Below are 16,054 nucleotides of genomic sequence, written 5' to 3'. Positions count from 1 at the left end.
GAAGTTATGGTGTGAGATGGGAAACAAAACTATTTGAACCCAATTTAGGCTTCAAAGAAATAAAAGGTGCTGCTGTATGAAGCAGATAGTCCAATCAAAAATCCAATCTAAACAAGATGGAAAAAACAGACTCAAGAAAAAAAGGACTTGACAGGTGAAGGATCACCGGCCAACTGATAAAGACAGAAAGAAAGAGAGAGGACCATATTCAGCAGTGCAGGGCAGTCAGCGACAAAGGCAAGTGCACAAGATGAGGACACGAGGCACACATTAACACAAAGGGTAAAAAGAATAATTTAATGAAACAGGAAATAAATATCCCAAAGTCTTAACAAGGAGACATTCACAACTTTGTGAAACTGTGGCTGTAGCTCAGCAGTTTGTGTCTCAGCCTAAATACGCAAAGAATTTGGAGATTTGGAGAAATCTGTCCACACAAGAGACAAAATTAAAAGCCAATATTTAATGGCCATGATCTTCAGTCTCTGAGGAAGCACTGGATTAAATATAGACAGCATTCACTTCATGGGCTCACTTAAAAAACAGGTGCACAGAAAGTATTATTTTATATTTTTTACAATGTACATTTTAAGTTTTGTAGGAAGTGGACTCAAACACTAAATATGGAAGCAAAAACAAAATCCAGTCTAGACAAGGGTTACACAAAGACAATCAGCTGGGAAAGAGACAAAGGACAAGGACAAGCCCCCCCCCACCACACACACACACACACACAAAAAACCCAGCCTCTCCAAAATTGCTTTTGCTATCATTTGTGTCATCACTCAGCCCACCAAAGCCTAACTGAGATGTTAAAATAAAACAGGAAGTGGTGAATACAGCAAAGGTAAACTAAGGGTGCAGCACACAGATGCCAAGGCTGGAAACTATAACGAAATGAACTCAATATGAAAGTTTTCTATGAATATGTATTTAATACTCGCCTCGGTCACTGCGCCCCAGGGCAGCTGTGGCTACAATGTAGCTGCCATCACCAGTGTGTGAATGTGTGTGTGACTGGATGTAGTGTAAAGCGCTTTGGGGTCCATAGGGACTAAGTAAAGCGCTATACAAATACAGTCTATTTACCATTTAATTTAAGGGGGATTCTGTTGTTACACTACATTATTTACAAAAATCATATAGAGACTACAGATATTTTAACAATCACACAATCTCTGAATCTTGAAGTTTTATGCAACTTACAATTCAAGGCTTTAGAAAAATGTAATATTACTTTATTAAAAAAAACTTTCATTTTTTCCTCTCAACCGTTAGTTAGCTTGTGTTGGGTGTGGCATCAAGGTTAGCTTGACACAATTATAACTCATTAAATTCCACATGTTAAATATAGCAAAACTGGCCAATTAGCAAATGTACTGCTGTGTCAGTTAACCAGCTAGCTAGATAGCATGTGAAGTTTTGGTAAGCTAAATAAAAGGACGGCAAAATGATTGTAAGTATCCAATTGTTTAAATTAGCCATTTTAAAAAAAACCAACTGTTATTTGTAGCGACCAAACCACTTGGCAGAGTATATTTGTTAACTGATAAAGAATTTGCTTTTTCAGGAGAGTCAACAACGGACAGAAGGAGAATTCTGTGAATTTTGACAACAGTGCTTTCATGAAATTAAAACAAAACGTGTTATAATGAAAAATATAGCTTTGAATAAAACTTTACCTAATAACATGTTGTAAGACCAGTGAAACAACATTTCAGAAAATCTTGAGTTCAATCAAGTCCAACAGTATTTGGAAAATATCGCTACATTATAACCTCTCACCTACTTGTGCTCTACTTTATTGCTTTCGCTATCATTTTTGGCACATGTTATTTTGTGCTTATTTCCTAGTAGTCCTTTTCTTCATGCTGAATACTATCACTCTTGCCGCTGCAGCAGCCCAGTCCCCCCACAGGGATCAATCCATTTTTATAGGATCTCATGTTGTGTTTGGATATTTGATTCAAAACCAAACACAGAGCAGAACCAGAGAGTAGAAGCTGGGGTTTCCATCACTTTGAATTCAGCAGCCTCTCCTGTGATAAAGACCATTGATCCTTCTGAGCCGAACCTTCCCCGTCAACTCACACCGAAGTTGTGCCATCAGTGCTTGGCTTTGATCACTTCGTCGGCAGATATATGCCTCGCTTGCAAAAGGCAAATGTGGGAAGGCTGAGAGACAGAAGGATCCGAAACCAGCATTTTCAGCAATTAGTAGAGTGTTCTGCATCATTAGCCTGGGTGAGTCTTAATAAAAGGGGATGTTATGAGTGGGCCAGGAGAGGTTATTTAAATGCAAAAGAGCACTCCACCTCATAAATCTGAGTTTGGAATAAATGTTTGATTCATAATCTTCTAGTAATGACTTTTCCATCGAAATAGGTGTCCTCGTCAGATTTCATCGAAATCGTGTTCACATAACGCTGCAAGGTCTTTAAGAAGAGTGACTTTAGACTTTAAGTAATTTTTTTAGAACCTGTCAAATGTAGATGGATATTCTGGTAATTTCAGCTTTTTCTCTGTGTTTTAACCTTCTGACCAATGTCCAACTCCTAGAGACGGGGCATCCGTCTAAATATTGATAGTACCTATATCAGTCCTTGAACTGGTATCAGATTAATAGTAGCACGATAGCATCGATACTTTGTTTCCATCCTCTGTACGCGAGTTCAGTATGTGGCTTACACTCAAAATAATGATGCTTCACTTTTTATAAACATGAAGCAATAATTTTAAAATACAACTGAAATATATAATATATAAGTTTCATTTAGGTAGTCTTAAGTCAGTGTTGCCCAGGCTCAGCCATATTTATGTTTTTAGCCACAAAACATCCATTTCACGCTGTACACTGGTCATAGTTCTTTAAAAATAAATCACCCTCATGTGCATCAAGTTATCTCGAGTCATTCTTGAGCCAGGACTTCTATCTTTGGCACGGAGAAATGTGATTTTATGGCTTAATCTGCCTCACATACAGCAAGTTTCACTTAAATTGACATTAGACTGACGAGGCCATACTACCATATATGATGAGGTTTAAATATCCCCAGACCATGCAGGCTGTGCTTTCCTGGAGTCACAATGTACCATTAACCCCCCTGAAAAATTTTAAAATGAGATGCTACACCTTTGTGGTTTCACAAGCACACGACCAGGAACACATGTGCACATTTCCCATCAGTTCTTCTTTTGCATCTTTCTACAGCTGGGATTCAAGCATCTGGGCTGCCAGCCTGCTAAGTCACCACAGCTACATAGTCACAATTAACACAGCGGAAATTCTCACATCGTCACGTCAGAGAACGTCAGTGTTACCCAGCTGAGGATGCCTGCTGATGGAGTGCCTCTAATTACAAAGGAACCTTCCCTCACATGATGCACAAGATATGATGATCAATACCAAGTTGAAAGATAAGCGAACACCTCTGCCATACTGAAAAATCTAATGAAAGAATGGTAGCTTCTAAGACTGGAAAGTCCTAAATTATGTATGTCACATATAGTCCTGCAAACTCCATAATCCCCATTTTTAGATGGAACTGTAGAGGTGTTCATTTGCAGTAAAAAAAGAAAAAAAAAGGAAGATTTATAGCTACTCTTACCGTGACAATAGTGTTATAACATTTTACGAGGATTTGCAGGTGCTGTAAACCCCAGCAAAGTTTGGTGGTGCAGAAAGACAGCGCGGTGAAATGTACCACCGCTGACTGATTTGAATTGATGCAGAAAGCTAAAATGACATCCCACAGTGATGTTTTCGGAGCTTTAAAACAGTGCACAATTTTCAGTGCAGGCGGTATAAAGTTACTGATGTCATTAGCTCCCACATTCATATTCTGAATGCCTCACAGCCGGGCAATTACAGCGAAGCTTGACAAGAAGAAAGAGGAGAGGAGAAACACTAACTGCTGCTCATGGATTTATTTGCCAAAAAATAATAATAATAAAAAAAAAATATATATATATATATATATATATATATATATATATATATATATTCAAAGTGAAAATAAATAAATAAAAACCACCCATCTGATCTCTATCTACTCCGCAGTATGAGGCTCTGTCTAAAGCGCCAGCCTGGTGCGGCTCTATCCAGTGCAGGTGATATGGAGATCAAATGGCCTGCCAGCCAGCCAAGGCGACCTGTGGCAGCCAGCGCCACCCCCAGCCGCCTCTTGAAAGGAGACACAATCCCGATAAATGTATTCCTGTCAACATTGCTGCGATGCCTTTTTAATACAGCCCCCGGAGGATTCAGGGGAAGAACAGCCTGAGTCAAACTCCATTTCTCTGGGCTATAAGAGAGATGTGACAAGAGCCACATACAGGTCAGGGACAGTCAGTGACTGTATGGCAGCACTGTGGAGAACGGATAAAGGCTGTTAGAGCTTTTTGTTTTTCTGTGTGTGTGTGTGTGTGTTCTTTTTTAACCCCGGCTGTGTAAACCCAAACCGAGGCGAACTGAGGCGAGCTGCAGAATTCATCGGTTATTACAGCTTTTGAAAACAAGAATAAACTGGGCCAGCAGGGTGCATGAATGTGGAAAGAGCAATTTAGGGTGCAACCACACTTGGATCACAGTTGGGTAAATTCAGCGTGAGCAGGAGTAACTTTGTTGCATTCTGACGTGGTGTGCAAATGTCACACGCATATCGGCAATCCAGGTTCAGCCCAGGGACTCATTGCAAGCGCAGCAGCGTGACAGCTGTGCTGACCTTTCAGCTGGTTAAAGATTCAAACTATTTTATTTTGCTCACTGCAGTTCTAATGGAGTAACTGCGTCTTCCTCCTACTGTTTTATAGAGTTCTCTCCTGCGGCTGCTTTGGAAAACCATACATTCACAGCTGATATGCACCACAGGCCGCAATTCAAAGTGTCGACCGTCGTTGACTCACATTTAAAAAACATACAGTCTTGGTACACGGCTATGTGGTGATGTGGAAAATAGGGGAAAACTATGACACAAACAGAATATACACTTATAAAACACACCATAACTGCTTAAACATGATGCAAACAACAAGCTGAATAATGCAAGTGATTCAAGAAAATGAGAAGGCACATGATTTACTCTAAAAATGTAGCAACAACAGCTTTATTCTTACATTTGACTTATGCAGTCGTATAATAATTAATGTTATCGCCAGTCCTTGGCACAAAATTCAATATACACAATGCATCTGGATTATAGACCATATTAAATGTGAACTAAGCTAAAGGTTAAAGATTTAATTTATTTTCACAAAATAAATTGGGTAGAATTCCACATTTGAACCTTAAATTGTGTTATTTGCACGTTTTTTGCTGTTTTACGCATTCGCAAAAACGTTAATTTGAAGTCAGTCGTGTTGGTTTTGGACCGTACAGTTTGATGCCACAGTGTTGACGTCATGACGGACCACAAGCTTGCGTACTCCTAATGCTGGTCCCAAGCCTTTATAAATGGGGAGGGTTGAGTCATGAAGGGCATTTACCATAGAATTCTTGCTAAATTGAACATGAGGATCATTAATAAAATTTTCATCTCAGAACAAACATGGCCCGGGTAAACGATGACCACCACGGATGCTACAGGTTGCAAGTGGAAGCTGTGTTGCTTATTGGGTGAAGACAGAGGAAGGAGAGAGGGAGATGGCATGTTGGAAAGCAGTGAGCGAGAAGGAAAGATACATGTTCAGAGTTAGGAATAGTGGATATTTGGACGTACTGAAGGAGGACATGCAGACAGTTGGTGTTACACAAGAGGATGAAAAAGATGTGGCTCAGGAGTGGAACAAGAAGAATTATGAACCCTTGGTGGGTTAGAAGTTACCACACTGGAAGCAGGAGGTGGAGGGCAACGGTAAGCTAATGCCACAAAGCTTTGTTAATAAACTACATCCATGAACTGACCAAAAATAAAGCCCAGCTCAGTGACTCAGAGTGAGGCATAGTAGATGTCAATCAGCTGCCATGGTTATAGCGGACAAGCCCCAAATCCAGTGTCAAGCCTTCCTGTCATGTTCGGGTCAAATCTGGCTGATTTACAACTTAAAGCACTCATAAATATTGTGTTTTACATCTGATTGCCTCAAGGCCTTATGATATCATCCACACTATGCACCTGAACATATTCAATTCAATTCAATTTCTTTATTGTCCCACAAGGGGAAATTAGTTTAGCAGCAGGAGGATAAGAACAAACAGAACAATACTATAAAACAATAATAACAATAATAATGATAGAAAATTCAAGGACAGTTATTTGCCATTAAGGAGACAAGACGCAGTAGGGATAAAAGAGACCTGGAGTCTTTTAGTCCTCCTCGGAGGTACTCTAAAACGGTGGCCGGAAGGCAACAACTCAAACTCACTGTGAAGTGGATGGTTCACACAATTAATAATAGAATGAGCCTTTCTAAGCACATTTCTATTGTAAATGGCCAAAAGTCCATCTTGCCAGCGCCCTGAAATTTTGCTAGCAGTTTTTACCAGAAGTCCCAACCGATTCTTATTCTTCACCGTCAGGTTACCAAACCAGGCAGCGATACAAAAAGACATCACAGATTCGATAAAACTTCTATAAAACAAGGACAACATCTCAGATGAGACGTTAAAAGATCTCATTTTCCTTAAAAAGAACAGTCTTTGTTGAACTTTTTTAGTAGTGGCATCAGCATGAGATTCAAAACACAGTTTATGGTCAAGTACCACACCTAGATATTTATAACTCTCAACGATCCCAATATCGGCAGTTTTAATGATAGTGGGTGATGAGCTATAAGAGGACTTCCTAAAATCAATAATCATGTCTTTAGTTTTTGACACGTTAAGTGAAAGGAAGGACTCATCACACCAATTCACAAAATCATCTACAACCTGTCCATGGCCTGACTCGTCCCCCACTAGAAGACTGACGATCACTGTGTCGTCAGCAAACTTCAGGATGTGTCTGTTTGTGAAATTGCTGCGACACTCATTCGTGTACAGAATGAACAGAAGGGGAGAGAGGCAGCAACCCTGGGGTGATCCAGTGGAGGAGGAGAGCACATCAGAAAATACACGATTCACCCTCACACATTGTGACCTATTAGTCAGAAAGTCTGTCACCCAGCCGACCAGACTAGTGTCAAGCTTGAAATGATTGTAAAGCCTGTCAGCAAGTAAGAGGGGTTGAATTGTATTAAATGCAGATGAAAAGTCAGCAAATAATAATCTTGCGTGGGTGTGGGGGGCCTCAAGATGCTTATACAAGAGATGCAGGAGTGTGACAGCAGCATCCTCCACACCTCTCCCTGCTCTATAGGCAAACTGGAAGGGGTCAAGATGGTGTTCAACATGCATTAAAATCTCCTTCTTAATTATCTTCTCAAATGTCTTCATCACTAAAGAAGTCAGAGCCACAGGCCTAAAATCATTCAGTGCCTTAGGAGAACTGCCCTTAGCAACAGGAACAATGATCGCATGTTTCCAAATTTTAGGTACAGTCTGTAGCTCTAAAGAAAGTGAGAAGATATAGTGAAAAATCCCACTCAGCTGATCAGCACAAGTTCTCAGTACCTGTCCACAGATGTTGTCAGGTCCAGGACTCTTGCTTTTGGTATGTCCAGGACTCTGGACAGTGATGATCACCTCTGTCATTGAATTTTGAGTGTTTTAATCAACCTTGTTACATCTGTGGTGTTCCTGCCCCCCACTGAATGAAAAACCCCCTGAATGGCCCACAGAACGACCACTGAACTGATCTGGTGGTGAAAAATGTTTGTTGTGCTAATTTAGGAGCTGGGGGGGGGGGGGGGGGGGGGGGGGGGGTTGTTCGTTTCTTAAATTTCTTTTTTTTGCACCAGGCTGCTTTTGGTTGTTATAAAGTTTGATATTTTAAACATAGGAGCTGTTGATTGAGCCATATGTGGAGAGAACCTCAAGTAGCCACAAGAGGAGCTTCCATGTTGGCTCCATCTTTCAGCCTGTGACAAACTAGTTAGGCTTGAACTTACCACTTGTCCTTTAAACATATTTACAATTTATCACATGTTATTTCACAATTGGCCATAATACTTTAGTTTAGACATTGCTGGTGTAACTTTGCTCTACATACTATCCTGGGTTTGTTTGTGGTCGCATCCTGTTACAGTTTACATCCATGCATATGCTTTTAAAGAAAACACTACTGAACCATGAGGTGATTTGAGTTAACAGGTAAATTTCTGCTAAATTATATTAACTTATGTTGCTTTGGTCATTCTTACCTTTGGTTGTCACTTTGTTCAAGTCCTATATCCAAAACAGGTGTGTGGGAGGGGCCGACCCAGCACTTCCTGTTTATATAGAGTCATGAGGTCATTGACGGCATCACTGGGTACAACCAAAGAAGGGTTTTTCCTTTTGTATAGCATATTTTATTTTCTTTAAAGTATCCTTTTGAGTTGTACTGTACTTTTCAAACCATTTAACTGTAACGAGTCTGTCAGTTGGATGAATTCCTGTCTTTTTTTTTTTACATCGCAGTTTTTGGGCTAACCTATTTCTTAATTGTAGAGACTAATGAGGTTCAGGTGTGTGTAAAACTTTTTAAAACGTGAGTTTTTGACAACCAGGGTTGTTTTAAGAAATATAGTAATAAAGTACACTTAGAAGAAATGTGACCAGTCTGCTGATGCTGTCGACTTATCACTTTCTTTACCACTTGCTCTACACTCCCTCAAACAGCCCAAAAGTTTACTGCTTGATGTGAACTTAAATAAAACCACAAGAGCTTCTTATAACAATAAAACTGTCAGTTGCTTTAAGCTTCGTGTAAAAAAGTAGCCTGTGGGGATTTTCTGCTTTTTAGCAGTATTTTTGAGCTTTATTCATTCTTACTTATTATCTTATCTCAGCTGGAGTAATATATAACCACTGAAATGTGTACTTTATGGAATTAGTCGATTCCATTTTATTATACTCACCATTTCACTGGTTGTAGCATAGTCTTCATTACAGCTTAAGTATAGCAATATTTTTCTCTATGCTTACAAAAGATGAAAATGTATCCTGTTGCGTGGTGTTCAAAGTTCACCACGACCCCTCTTTATAGAGATAAAAAATGAAATCAATGTTTGGTCCTTTGCTACCACAGTCCACACCTTTTGATGCTCTCTGATACTTTTAGAACGTTAATTGTTTTAATTGAAAAACACCTCCATCGTTCAACAGCCCCTCTGAAGGTCCTTCACTTAGTGGCCGATAATCAAACGTTCTCAGTGTCGTGCCCTGATATTACAGTAGCGCAGCTTTCATGATGAGCCGCGCATCGATTTTACGTCCGGGAGGAAACAATAAGGAATTGATTAGAAAAGCCTCTTGGACCTTTTTTAAGTTCAGATAATCGCGCAGGCTGCGTAACGGGGTCACGAGCTGGTTTGCAGGCTCTGGCTGGTTGCTGCATGTGAAGCATTTGTGAGGTTAGGTAACAGTGCAGATACTGACAGGGCAAAAGGTCATTCTTAACTTTTGGGGCAAGTACAGGTCAGATGCTCTCTCAGTTTCTCCTCTTCTCTGTCCCGGTCTGACTATGTTACACAACCTCAACATTTATCGACATCTGAAAGGTTATGTTTGAGAGCTGAATATTGAGCCTTCCAAACGGAGAAAAAAAGCAAGACAACGATGGAGGGAGAAACGTTGCACTTATGCTCAGTTCAGCCGCTCAGAAAATATACAGTAGTCAATGTGTGTATCAAAGTGTTAGCTAGACCTAAATGCTCTAATAATGATAATAATAATAATAATAATAATAAGTTTATTTGTATAACTCTTTTCAAAAAAAGAGTTAGAGTGTTTCACAGTTTGAATAAAAGCCACAAATTACAGAAAACGATACATTTTCCAAACCTACAGACATAAATAGACACAAAAATGTGGTTTTAAAATAATTTGATTCAGGTGACCCCATAGGTTGAGGAAGGCTGCTCCAAAGTTTAGGCACCACAAAAGCACAGTGGCCCCTGGTTTGAAAGTCAGTTAGGAGGATCTGCTGAGAGGATCAGAAAAGTCTGTCACAGTTATGAGGTCTCAGAAGCTCCGATATACAAGCAGAGGGCCTGTCACTGGTCAAACATGACACCAAGTTACTTAGCAGATGATTTGATTGATGCTTTACTGTGGAGAGAGATGTGTCTCAAAAGTGTTACAAATGCGTATAGTCGAACCTAAATAAACACTGATTAAGCACAAATTTTTTTTAAGTCCAGCTTCATGAATAGGATATTTTTCAAAAACTGTTTGGTGCATAAAAATGTATAAAAATACAGGAGCGAAAAAAAATGTAACTTTAGCTTCCTGCTTGAAAATGAAATGCCCAAAATAAATGGAGTATTTCTCGCAATTACAAACTCTGTGTGTACAGTCTTGGTATCAAAATTAAGCTAACACTTTTCAGATTTCATCAGAGGTGTAAGCAGCACTGCAGATGTTACTATGTCAAAGTTACTGTGACTCAAACATAGAAAAATTTGGTTTTTTTATAGCATAGAACAGCTTTGGTTCACATTTAACTCCAGAAAAATCACGTAACTGCTCTTTTAACTGTTTGGTGGCTGTAAAATGGTTTATATGAAATTTTAGCTGAGATTCAGAGGTTTCTGTGGATACTACCCATGTCAGGATTTATATTTCTGACCCGTGTTATAACCGATTAAACGCGATGTCCTCCCATCTTTCGGTGCGTGGGTGTTTAAGAGGTTAAGGGACGGGGAGTCATCTAGGGGAACCTGTTAGGGATGAGGGGAAGGACAAGAGAAAAGCAATCCTTAGAGAAACTGTCAGAACAAAACACTCAAACCTTAGTTTTACTAGACTTGAGATGCAGGGAAATTTAATACATGAAATTAGTAGTAGCAGAGAAGCATTCACCGAGGCAGGAGAGGTTAGTAGGGTTAACAGAGACGTAGAGCTGTGAATCATCTGCATAGAACTGGTAGGCGATTCCTTGAAATCCACTCAGTACGTGAGTCTGTCTTTAAAAAGGTCTTTTTCAATTAATTATTCATTTCAGGGCAATTAAAGGTTTAGAGGCCAGGTCGTTAATTCAACAAACCATTGGTGAATTTGAGTATCAGTTTTATTTCTGTTAATTAATGAATTCATTTATTTTCTAGTCATACTCTGAGTGATTATTTTCCATTGGTATTCCTTCAATAAACACTTCTTTTCTCCCCATTGGTCACTACTGCTGTGTTGGGTCAGACCCTTATTATAGCCTGCGATGATTACACCACATCAGGCTGACGATACGTCTGAAAAGGCTTTAAAACGCTTATTAGGCAGTCAAACACACAAGCATAAATGCACTTATGCAAACACACACACACATCTGCAGTGTCTGCCTGACCTGCTCTCTGGAGTGTTTGCTCTGTCTGAAATCAAAGTGGGCTGTTGGTGCAGCATCAGAGTCAGTAGAGATTAAAGTGGAATGCCAGGTTTGGTTCGCTGCCAGGGGGCTACTTTGGAGCAGCTAAGCAGTAGCAGTTTGTTGTTAGAGGCCTCTTCTTCATGGTGAATCACTGACAGTCTGTATCACTGGCTGCACCCAAAGATTTCTGGAAAGAACTTTGATTATTCTGTGTGGACAGCCTTCAGCAGACATATGCGGCAGCCAGAGGACCAATGGGAGTTACAAAAAGCTAAACATTTCCTTCATGTCACTTGATAATGTCATTTTTGTGGCAAAAAGGAACCACTAACCTTACTTGTTACGGTTTATACTCATCTATCAGGTTGGTCAAAGGCCTCTTAACTCCAAAGTTAGAGCACATGCTCACACTGGAGGACAGCTAAAGTAAGAACATCATCCTATGTCAGTTTTGCTTCTGAGATTTTCTTTATTTATTCAGCCTTTTTGTGGGGGCTTTTTAGCCCTTACTGACACAGGACAGCGGAGAGAAGATGGTAAAGCTGGGTGAGAGAGCAGAGGGAAGACATGCAGTAAATAGTCTTGGGGCAGATTTGAAATCAGGTCTCTGCAACAGCCTCGCAGCATATGAGCTGCCTGCTTAGCCCAGTGAGTTATACCGGCACCCAAAAATCCATTTCTAATGACACTCGTAGGCCATATACCACATCAGCTGTGTAGCTGCAGCACATGGACATATGTGCAGTTCTGCTGTGGCTTTTAACCATCAGTCACACTAACAACACGCGCTCCACCCATGAAATTCAGGCTTCTGTACAAGTTGGATGACTCCATCTGTTGTTCTCTCACTCAGCAATTCATACACTAGTCTGTTAGTACAATTAACCACGCAGCAGGCCGTATTATTAGTGGAAAACACATTAGAGAAGACCAGCTCCGTGACTGGAATCAGCTGAGGCACAGCCTAGTGCACAGCTAGTGGCCACAGAGGCTTCTCACATCAGGTTCCTTGTACGTTAAAGCATTTACATTGCTTTGGATGCTGATGCAGTTTTGAGACCTTCACTGCTTGTCACTGGTTTTTGACAGTAGTCTGGAGCCAGGAAATGAATGTGACCAGTATGTAAAAGATGTCTGTTTGCACAACGAGTTTGAGGGATGCTTAGCTTGTATTGATTGTTATTTACCGTATTTTCCGGACTATGATGCACACCGGATTAGAAGGCGCACTGTCGATGAACGGGTCTGTTTTCATACATACATACACTTTTGACTATTGACATAAGACCCTGAGTCATGGACAGGTGGAACCTGCAGAGACCACAGAATTACAGTCCTCGGTCTCCTTTTTAAAAGCAGGTTTGCTGTCCTTGAAATCTTCCACAAAATTTAAAGAGAGACATTTACTGAATTCATTTGTTCCCTGCATACTGATGCTGTTGTTATATATTTTATTATAGTTCAGGTACAGCTACAGTTTCCTTATAGCATATCTGGTCACAAAACAAGATGAGAGAAACTCTTTTTTTACTCTTCCAATTACCTGAATAGTTTTTCTATTCCTGGTGTTGCATGTTGTCAATGAGAGGGCTGCTTATGCATTCAGTCTGTGGTTGTGAGCCGAGCAGCTCCACTCACCTGCACCCCAGACTATATATTTGCAAGGCGACCCCGGTAAGAAGACAAGCTAAAGAAGCAGCTCGTTTAAGACAAAAGATGAAGTGAGAGGCTGAGCAAAGGTCCAGTTTATGAAAGAAGGTGATTATATTGAACTGTGACACATGCAAAGTTAGCATCATAGGCCCACTGATCACCACTGCTTTATTTACTACAGGGATTCTTTAATCATGGAGGTAGAATATCAGTAATTTCACATCCACTGTTTTTCTTCCAACTATCAAATTCAGGGTCAAGGGGAGCTGGAGCCTATCCTTAATAAAGACAAAAGCAACCATTCACATTCCCACCTGTGGCAGACAACCCACTATGACCAAGCACCTGGCAACAGCGAGAAGGAAAAACTCCTGTTGAACAGGAAGAAACCTCCAATGGAAGCAGGCTCAGGGAGGAGCAGCCATCTGCTGCGAACAGTTGGGGGGTGAGAGGAGGGCGACAGGACGAAAGACACATCTGTGGGTTGTGGGAGGAAGTCGGAAACCCAGCGAGAGCACAGGGAGACACGCGAGCTCCACACGTGGATCTTCTTGCTGTGAGGCAACGATGCTAACCGCTACACCACTGTGCCACAATGTTATGAATATAATTAACAATTTGACAAAAACAGTCAGCAAACACAGCATCAGGCCATCAGCCACGATGTTTTAGAGAGAGCAAAAAACAACAACAACAACAATCTTTATTTATAGAGCACATTTAAAAGCCTTGGGCATACCAAAGTGCTTTACATAAAACAATAAAAGGTTCAAACATTGATAACGGATAAAAAAAATAAAAAATAACGAGTTATGTTCATAGATAAAAGCTACCAATAAGAATGACTACAGCACATGGGTAATAGCAAGATAAAAGCTGTACCACCATAATAAAAGACACCAATAGAAAGATAGGAGGGAATTAATACAAGAGGTCAATAGGTCACAGCAACCAAACAAACAAACAAACAAACCAGCAATTAAAAGGTGGAGAAGGCAAGTTTAAAGAGATATGTTTTAAGCTGTGATTTAAAAGAATGAATAGAATCAGATGCCCGGATGCCAATCGGGAGATTGTTCCACAGCACAGGTGCAACAAGAGCAAACGATCGATCACCTCTAGTCTTAAGTCGAGATCTGGGCTGAGCCAGCAGTAACTGTGACGATGACCTTAAAGCCCTAGCAGGAGCATAAGGGTTTAAAAGGTCCTTAAGGTAGCTGGGTGCAGTGTTGTTAGTAATTTTAAAAGTAAACAACAAAATTTTAAATTGAATACGATATTTGACAGGCAACCAGTGCAGATCGGCAAGGACAGGAGTAATGTGGGCAAACTTGCTGGTTTTGGTTAGAATGCGAGCTGCAGCATTCTGAACTGTCTGTAATCTCTGTAAAAGGGAAGAGTGGAGACCACAATAAAGTGAATTACAATAGTCTAGCCTCGACGTTACAAAGGCGTGGATGAGCTTTTCGAGATCTTTATGCGGGATATAGCGCCTAGCCTTAGAGATAAGACGAAGCTGGTAAAAACTAGATCTGACAACAGCAGACACTTGTTTGTCAAGTGAAAAGGAGCTGTCAAATAAGACACCCAGATTCCTGACAGTATCAGAGAGAGAACAACTAAGAAAACCAAAGGCATCCCGGAGTTTGGCACGAAGGGCATTACTACCAAAAATCATAATCTCGGTTTTCTTCTCATTAAGGATAAGAGAATTCGACAACAACCACTTCTTGGCCTCAGACATGCATTCTCGGAGGCTATTCAGAGACAGAGCAAGATCGTCGTTTAGATTCTAGCTTTAGTGTGGGCGTGTGAATGACAATATAGCTGCACATTTCCCTCAGTTGCTTTTTTATCTTTTATTGCGCTGCTTCAGATTTGACAGCCTTTTTGTTTTGTTTGTTTGTTTGTTTGTTTGTTTGTTTGTTTGTTTGTTTGTTTGAGTTCTGCAGTGTCGCTGTCTATGAGAAATCCTTGATAGCGTACAGCAACAGGCCTGCCACAAGTTATATTTCAGATAACATAATCAGTCTCATTGGGCTCTTTAGGTTTCAAAGCAGGAATAATGACGTACAGAAATTGCTTAATTAGGCGTATGATTGAGTATAAAACTGTAAATAAATTTTTATTTCTCCCCCTTAACACCGGAAGATAATTGGTTACCATTTTGTACAAATGAGTGTTCATTTAGGTAATGAGTTCTATGTCTAGGGAAGCTTTTACATTTGTCGTCGCTGAATAAAGCGCTCTCCTACTCTCACATTCAAGGCATTTTTCTGTTTCTCTGCCTGCCCCCAACAGGTTAACGCTGTGACTATAAACTATAAACATGAACTCATTTTATTTCAAGTCAAGGCAACAAAATCGTCTTTTTATTCCACCGAAAATCTTAAAGAAATTGGACTTATTTTCTGGAGTTCAACTATCTGAGCTGTAATCAACATCCCTTCAAACCAAACATCCCACATCTCATTTCAACAAACGATGCGCTAACAAATAATACACAGGGTGCAAATGCATTTACATATAAATTAAAGCCTAGACCCAGCCATGGACGCAGAAATGCTGCGTTATGAGTCAATAATTTAGACTAATGACTGCAATAATAGCAGTGTTACTGTAAAACAATGTAAGTGGATGTCATTTGCATCTAGCATGTGTTCCTGACATCCCTGACAGACACCAGCATTAGTCTTTTGCTTTTTGTTTTTAACAGCTCGCAGAATCACGTTCAACAGACGAGATGAGAGCTCATCTCATTTTTCGAGCTTATTATTGATCCCATATTTGAAAGTGTTATGTGGGGGGCTTGATTTTCCTTTATTTTTATCCCGTCGGTGTTAGAAATGTTAGAAATGTGGTCGAGCTGCTTCTGATGTTCACACATCCCCCAAAATAAAATTGAAATAAGCTTGATTAGCCCAGAGTCACAGCTTTAAAAGTGTTTATTGCTTATACTGGTACACTTACTATTTATAGGGACTGATGGTAATAACTTTGCATTTCTAAATCACCCAACA

Source organism: Aulonocara sp. 'chitande type north' Nkhata Bay, linkage group LG17 (genome assembly GCF_057382095.1).
Source record: "Aulonocara sp. 'chitande type north' Nkhata Bay isolate Kocher_YH1m ecotype deep benthic linkage group LG17, A_spYH_male_GT1.1, whole genome shotgun sequence".
Lineage (NCBI taxonomy): Eukaryota > Metazoa > Chordata > Actinopteri > Cichliformes > Cichlidae > Aulonocara > Aulonocara sp. 'chitande type north' Nkhata Bay.
This window is presented reverse-complemented; position numbering follows the sequence as displayed.